Genomic DNA, 8,551 nt, shown 5'->3' with positions numbered 1-8,551 from the left:
TTCGATCTCATGACCTCAGAACTGTGCCGCGGACGCGCTAATCACTCGGCCTCCGTGCTGCCCATGAACTATCATATCAATGTTATCTTTTTTAATTAAAAAATCAGAGGTCGAGAAATGTTCTTTTGTTTATCACAGTGTAATACACAATTAGGTTGCCGCCATATTTGTCTGGTATCACGCTGCCACGCTGTGCTCTGTAGCACTGGCCCTCACTCGCAACACACAACACAGCGCCATCTAGTGGTCAAATATCGCTGAATCATTTATATAGCGCTTTTCTTTGTTATTATTGTATTGCTACAAAGAAATAACTGTTGCTCTCCGGTTGGCAAAAAAGATACAATATAAAGAATCATAAATCGAAAAAAAATAAAGTGTTCGCCCCTGTTATAAAGTATTGGGAATAGTAAAACTATACCCAACTAGGATATTGCACTTGAACTGGGATATTGCTCTTAAAATAATGGGGCTTTGAAATACAAACATAAAAATGGAAAAGAAGGGACAAAAAAATAATAGCAAAGTAATGAGCATGACTTAGTTGTTCTGCAAAAGCTGACATTTGGCAATGGAGCACCGAGTTTATAAAACATTCTTCTTGATGCAGATATTGCAAAGCATTTTGAGAGATTTTGACCCAGCTCATTTCACTCGCCCTATTGTTATACTAAAGATTTGGCGCCTCCATTAAAAACCTTGCGGTCAAAAGCTAGACCTGAACCATGGTTTTTAGGAAAACAAAAAACAAAGGGTAACATTTGCCAAATCTTATTGAGGCAACTTCATAGGTGGGTCATAAATACCTGACTGGGTTTGGTTGATTTACAACTCCCAATAAAATCGTGTGTAGCATTGTAGCGACCTCTAACGCCAGAGACTGGAAAGTGCAATAACCACAGACTCACGGCGTAAATCATTGAAATGTTTTTCTTTAATAAATTTATAATAAATGAGTAAAAAGTGCCCAATGCACAGTTACATTAAGTATCTACTTTAAAAAATGTTTTAAACAAATATAATACGTATCCTAATACCCTCGGCACATGCAAGGTTGCGACATTCGTTGGTGTGATCTGGTCAAGTCAAATCAAGTCATGTTTATTTGTATCGCCCTTAAAATCAATTAGTCATAAATTAATCCATGATTTGTGTGGGTTGCATTTACATTAAAGGGACAGTGTGTATTATCTGACCAATAATGCTAAAAAGCACATGGAAGGATAGAATCTACAGAGACTCCAAGTGACCAAATAGCACCGTTTTTTAACCAGCCTTTCAAAAAGAAAGAAGAAAAAAAAAAAGAAAAGGGAAAAAAAGAAAGTCGAGTCATTTTTTTTGAATAGCCCTTAATCATAAGGAGTCTCAAAGGGCTGCACAGACCACAGATTATTGCAGACCACAGACTATTGTTACACCGTCCCCTGATCAAAAACATACATGAGGGCAAAGAAAAACGCAAAAACCTCAACATGAGGAAAATGACGAAACCTTGAGAAGGGACCGCACATGAGGTAATCCTCTTTCCAGGATGACCAGGCTGCAAAGGGTGTTGTAATAACAATTAATACACAGATATAATCAATAGGAAATGTAGGTCATTCATAAACTAAAGAATAAAAGTGTGTTTTAAGCCAAGATTTAAACTGTTCCATGGAGGTTGCAGATCAAAATGAAAAAGAAAGTTAAGAAAGAGAGAAAGCAAGAAGACGGCGGACATTTAGCTTATGTTATGTAAAATAAATGCAGATTTCTCAACCTGTGAGTATTTCAGAAATACATATTTATATAATAGTTCATGTTTGTACATATACATATAGCTTAGTTTATTTCTGCCCGTTAGTTAGCAGTTAAAAACAGTGCAGTTATTACACCTTGGAGGGCTCCTGGACTAAGTGGCTCGGCAAGAATCATGGCTCTTTTGAGACCAAAGACAAGCTTGTCAAACGTCTTGAGAAGGTAACTCTATTCGTATGGTTGCCAAAAATGTGTGCTGTTCACAGTCAGCTGTATCAGAGATTTGGACCAAGTACAAATGGCAGCGGAAGGTTGTTAAAGTCAAACGTACTGGTAGGTCAAGGAAGACATGTGAGCGTCAAGACAAACAACTGAAGGCCATATGTGTTGAAAACAGAAAGTGTACAACAAGATAAATGAAGAGAAAATGGGAGGAAAATAGAGTCAATGTATGTGGCAGGACCGTGCAAAATCGCCTAAAGGAAATGGGATTTTCACATAGGGAAGCTAAAAGGAAACCAACGTTGATGCTTAAACACAAAAGAACAAGACTGCAATGGGCTAAGGAGAGGCAATCGTGGAGTGTGGATGATTCTCATCTCATCTCATCTCATTAGCCGTACCGCTTATCCTCATTAGGGTCGCGGGGGGGGGCTGGAGCCCATCCCAGCCATCTTCGGGCAGTGGGCAGGGGACACCCTGAACTGGTTGCCAGCCAATCGCAGGGCACACGGGGACAGACAACTCATTCGCTCATTCACACCTAGGGACAATTTGGACCGGCCAATTCACCTGAAATGCATATTTTTTTTTGGAATGTGGGAGGAAACCGGAGTGCCCGGAGGAAACCCACGCAAGCACGGGGAGAACATACAAACTCCGCACAGAAAGTCTGGAGCTGGATTTGAACCCACGACAGGTTCCCATGACATGAACTGTGCCGCACAAGCGCTAACCACTGCACCGCCGTGCTGCCCTTGGATGATTGGATGAAGGTTATATTCTTTTTCGGCCAATTACAGGCTTTGTTTCACGGTCCACAGCACGCATCAACCTATATGGGCATAACTAGCCAATAGTAACCGAGTCAAATGATGAGTCTCATTTTGGTTCGACAATGAAATTCTGATTAAATCGATATGAAGATTTCCCTATTGTATTTAAATTAGACCCTGAGATAAGTGTGCGTAACGCCACTAGTGATTCATTTTTACAGACCATTTTTACACGCAAGTGTGCATAATAGTGAGAGATGGGTAAAGAATCAAAAGTTTACAACTCTTTCAAAATGTTTTTAAAAAATGGCCAAAATAAAATAGACATTTGCAAATGTTTAAGTGTTGAAAATTGGTCGTTGACAATTGACCACTTTTGGAAAGGCCTTCACCTACTCGTAGAAAAATGTATAACTTACAATGTTTAGTTTTTTAGATTGTGTTCAAATTTGACATGGTACCAAGTAAGGCTTCAAGCTATGGTCTAAGGGGCCGGTCACACAGACATTTGCGGCTGAATCACGGCCAGAAATTTCTGCCTTCGAGGCGGACGCTATTGGACGCATTGAGTTCGCCATTCAGACAAGATTCAGCGGTGCTTAACACGAGGTCGGAAATTCGCGCGCGGGTGGCAGCACAGCCTTTCACGAGCGTATTAAGGCTGAACCACGGCCAGAAATTTCTGGCCGTGAAGCAGATGCTGTTGGGCGCTGTTGGACGTTTTGAGACCGCCATATAGACGAGATAGAGCAGTGCTTTACTCGCGGTCGGAAATTTTCACGTGTTTGGCCGCGTTCAAAACTTTTGAGCTGCTCAAAAGTTTGAGCACGTCTTAAACCGCGTGCCGCACACGTGGTCAACACGAAGTAATGACGCGAAAATGACGCGGAACGACGTGCTCTGGCCGCGGCCAGGGCGTGGTTACACATGGGTAGGACGGGAAATTTCAGCGGGTAATCGTGGGTGGAGCATGGTAATAGCATGTTCTGCGCCTGTATCGCGGTGTTATTAGGTGAAATTAGCGTGTTACGCGTGTGACAGTCAAACGCCTTTCTCCGCGTATATACAGCGCGATTTGCCGATCACACGTCATTTGTGCTCGTGACGTCAAGGGGGTGAACATGGATCCCCGTCAGCGTAGTTTCTCTTCATTTCGAATAAATCTTTCGGTGCATTCGCAGCAATGCTTTAATTCTGGGACCTTAGCTTCGCCTTTTGGTTGAGAGCAAGAGTCCCGGCTCCTAAGCCCTGTAGCGTATTATGAACTGATCGATAATGGATAATGAATAAAGAAGATAGAACAGTCACCCTTAACCACCCCCCCCCCCCACCCCCCCGCCGTCAGCGTAGTGATCTCGTCTTAATCCATTTTTATTTCTAGGCATTTCTTTAAAAGATAATAAAATAAAAATGATGCCATAGCTTGTAATCTTGATCTTCACGGGACTGTGTCTTGTGCGGTTATGATTGCTACAGCCCGGTGCCGAGATTTTCATCCCCTCGCTAATACAACCACCTTTACCTCGTTTTATCTCACTTTTAGGGAATGTAATGGCGAACATATAACTAAAACCGCATCGTCTTGCATTTGTTGGACATGTAATACATCTTAATCCATTCCGTCTTTGTTTTTGTTGTGAACGTAATCGAACAGTAATGCACACCGTATATAAAATCCTCCCCCCCTCGCCTGAACGCGCATTCTGCTGCGCTTCCAACGAAAGCGATCGTATTCTATATAAAACGCTTATTAAAACTATAAAGCGAGCTAATTATAACAATTGGGAGATCCTAGTCTATATAACGCGTTTATTTAAACAATAAAGTGCGATCGTATTCTACAAAATGCGTTTGTTAACGTGGATGAAAAAGTCACGCGAGGGGGTGGGGCGGTGGGGGGTGTTGCGTAGGAGTCGGATTTGGGCACAACACCGGCTCGGGAGCTTTTATACCCGTGGTCCACACGAGAAAATGACGCAGAAATGACGCGATGAGGAAGCGGAACAGTCGCCGGCGTCTGTTTTGCGGGCATACCACCGATGAACAGCGGGTTAGCCAATTTTGCGCATTTTCCATCCCGGGCAACCACGGGCAAAAAAAAAACACAAAATTTTAGCCGTGATTCAGCCGCAAATGTCTGTGTGACCGGCCCCTAAGATGCCCATGCTGCACTGCATCTGCAGGCATTTAATAGCAAAAAAACCTCCAGGAGAGAGTACGAACCTTCTATTTCTGTGAGTTTTAACTCAAGATTACTCAATGTTCGTAGCACTTGGAGTGATTATTTTAGTCTGGAAAAAGCCTTACCTTTCAAAAGAGACCAAAACCGTCCATATTCTTCAAACAGTTCCAGAACAGCATTCAATACGCTTTGGGTATGTCTTGGATTTGAATTATAAGTGACATCACAACTTAGTAAAATTTGCAACAAATATGTCAAAGTATCAGTTCCCATTGTCTTGCGATACTCCGTATGTACATTACTCTGATGGATAAAAATTTTTTTACTCTCTGCATTCAGGTGAGTAAGGGAGAGCTGAATTTCATAAATCTCTTTCAACATTGGAAAGTAATAATGCCCACCTGCACTGTTTTGAGTGAATTGTTTGGGCAAAACGACCCTGGACTAACTGACCATCCATTTAGCCTTTTATCAGGGATGAGAGTATCCGGTAGAATCTGGCAGTGTTGGGTGTGTTACTCAAAACATGTTATTAGTTGCATTTACTTCACTTAGTTGCCTTACACTTCAGATTACTGACACCCAAAATAGCACATTACACTGAAAGTTACTAGTTACAAGTTACTGTAGATATTCACATTAAAAATAGCTTAAAAATTGCCACATGATAAAATAAATAGAAGAAAACATATACGTTGAACAGTGAAAGCAGTGAAACCTTCATATGTCTTACCTTGTGCAAGCTTGAGAGCTTCCAAATGAACATTTAGCCGTGACACTCCATAATAATTTTGGACCACTAAAAGATCTCCTTTTCTCCAGACATGGTGAATATCAAAAGTAATTTACAAAGAAAATATTGAAATCCATAAATCTTTTACAGTAAATTCTGAGCTCATCTTTGCCACGTTGATTTTGTGTATAAGTATATGTATATGTATAAGCCATGACCCCCCCTCTCCATGAACTGCTTAGCTTTCACTTCTTGTTGACACAAACCCAAATATGCTCATGCAAACGGATTTCCTGATTTTAGTATTTTATTTTATAGTTGTAAACATGGCTTGGTTGTGAGTATATACGGTAGGGAGAATAGTCGAATATCTGTTCTTTTGCTACGTACTTTGGCTTGAAACAACTTCACCGCAACTGTATTCAGTTGTATTTGTTAGGTAAATACAAACAAGCCCACCTTCCGCAGTTGTTGTTACCCGCAATGTGTTGCTACGGATTGCGTGTTTATTTATGAGCAAAGGAGGAACTGTCAAAGAACTTATACATCAGGGCTGTTACCAGACATCAGTCTCAGGACGGACATATCAAATGCATGTAACTATAACTACCCCCTGATTTTTTTGCACAGCACATCCAGCAACAGCTTACAACAAGCTTTGTTATTTAAAACAATCAACAACCCTTCTAGACGTTTTTTTCCCACTTGAGATTGGTCAATATGCATTTTTCTCCCCATGGATTCTGTGTCTTTGAATTTGCTGAATATTTAAAATGTTAAAATGGTTTTCCTTTTTTTTTTTTAATCTTTAAATACTTTTCATTTGTTTTCAGTGTTTTTCAGGGATGTGTTTTACTATTAGCTTTAAAAAAACAGTATAGGTTTTTTTTGTATTTGGTAGTGTAATTGTTCTTGCAGACAATATTTCAATCAGAAATTTGTCGCGTCACGCAGGGATTCCAGTTACAGTATAAAAAAAGGTTCAAAGTTTTAATTTACCTGGAGAGTGAAAAAAAGAAATGTTATAATTTAGTACAAGAATAGATTAAAAAAACAATTTTGTGCATAATTTGACATTTATTATTATTATTAATTATTGGTAATCAAAAAGACCCCTAAAAACATGTCTTGCCCCTTCTTTTTTCCTGATCTTTTTTCCCTTGCCCTCTGGTAAGCACGACAGGTCCCTCAAAACAAGGACAAACACGCTCAGAGCCCGCTTCTTCCACGGGGGCCATCACAACCCTAAACGTGCGCACAAAACTGTGAAAACATATCTTGCAATTTTTTTCTGTTGTTATTGCAGGTAACTGTGAAAATGTATACCATGTGACTTATTTGGGGGATTTTGTTGCTCCTAAATGTTATTGCACTTTTTTTCATTGCACTATTGTTACGATGCACTGCAACTATCCATCCATTACCTGCACCGCTTATCCTCAGCTATCATCGGGCAGCGAGCAGAGGACACTCCAAACTGGCCAGCCAGTCGGGCACACAGAGAAAAACAACCCACTTGCTTATTCACGCCTAGGAAAACGCTCCAGAGGGTCATCAAAACAGCCCAGAAAATCGTCGGTTGCTCTCTGCCCAGTCTGGAGGACATTGCCTGCTCTCGCTACCTCAGCAGAGCAGAAAACATCATCAAGGACTTTTCTCACCCCGGCCACCACCTCTTTGACCTGCTGCCTTCCGGCAAGTGTTACCGGTCACACAAAACAAAAACAAACAGACTCAGAGACAGTTTCTTCCCAAGAGCCATTACCACCCTTAGCACACATCGCACAAAAAACTGAAAACTTTTGCATACACACTTCCTTATACAAACGTAAAATGGTACTCATGTGTGTGTTTCTTGCACAATGTTGACTGCACTATGTTTACTGCTCACCTTGCACAATGTTGACTATTTTTTGCACTATGTTGACTATTTTTTGCACCAAATGCATTTTGCACAAACCCTTACTATACCAACTGTATGTAACATCCTACATGCCGTCATTTCTTTGTGTAAATATTGTGTAAATTATAACTATAACCTTATCTTCCTTGTTTTATAACCTTATCTTCTCTGTTCCTTATTTTCTTGGTTTCTTTACCTCACTGTGAATGTGTGAAACTGGAGTGTCATGCCCAATTTCATTGTCACAATATGTTAACCCATTTTGTAACAATGACAATAAAGGTATATTCTATTCTATTCTAATTTGGACCGGCCAATTAATGGAATGTGGGAAGAAACTGTAGTCCCTGGAGGTAATCCACAGACACACGGGAAGAACATGCAAACTACACACAGGAAGGTTGGTAGCTGGATTAGAACCCATGAACTGTGCTGCAAACGCAGTGACCACTCAGCTGCTGTGCTGCACATTGAAAATATCCTTTTTTATTTACAAACATTTTCTGTATTATTATAACTTAGGCCAGTTTCTAAGCACTAAGTTATAAAGATTTTACAGCATTTATCCTGATAGTTGTGTATATTTCCCCTCCATGAAGTCTTTATTACCCTGGGGTGCCAGTCTAATCTCGTTGCATACAATGTCTACTACGTTGTTATCAGTGACAGTAAAAACTATTCATTCATTTTTTCCTTCTTATGCTTATATTTTTCCTTAGCTTTTTTTCTTCTTTTGTTTTCCTTCCCTGTTGTATTATATTTTTTGTTTCTTAGCTTATTATAACTTTTTTCTTCTTCTTTATCTCTTATTCACAATTTTCAAACTAAAAACCCCGGTTACACGGCGTGCAGTTTGAAACGGCCAGAAAAACGTAAACAATACTGTACGTGTAAAACGTATACATTGACAAGTGTGCAATAGTGTAATGAAGCAGTAGTGCAATTTAGTTTGTCAGCAACAAAATTCCATAAATCAAAAAATAGGTTATGAATGACTCTTA

Source organism: Urocampus carinirostris, chromosome 1 (genome assembly GCF_059441175.1).
Source record: "Urocampus carinirostris isolate Australia breed hairy pipefish chromosome 1, RoL_Ucar_1.0, whole genome shotgun sequence".
Classification (NCBI taxonomy): Eukaryota; Metazoa; Chordata; class Actinopteri; order Syngnathiformes; family Syngnathidae; genus Urocampus; species Urocampus carinirostris.
This window is presented reverse-complemented; position numbering follows the sequence as displayed.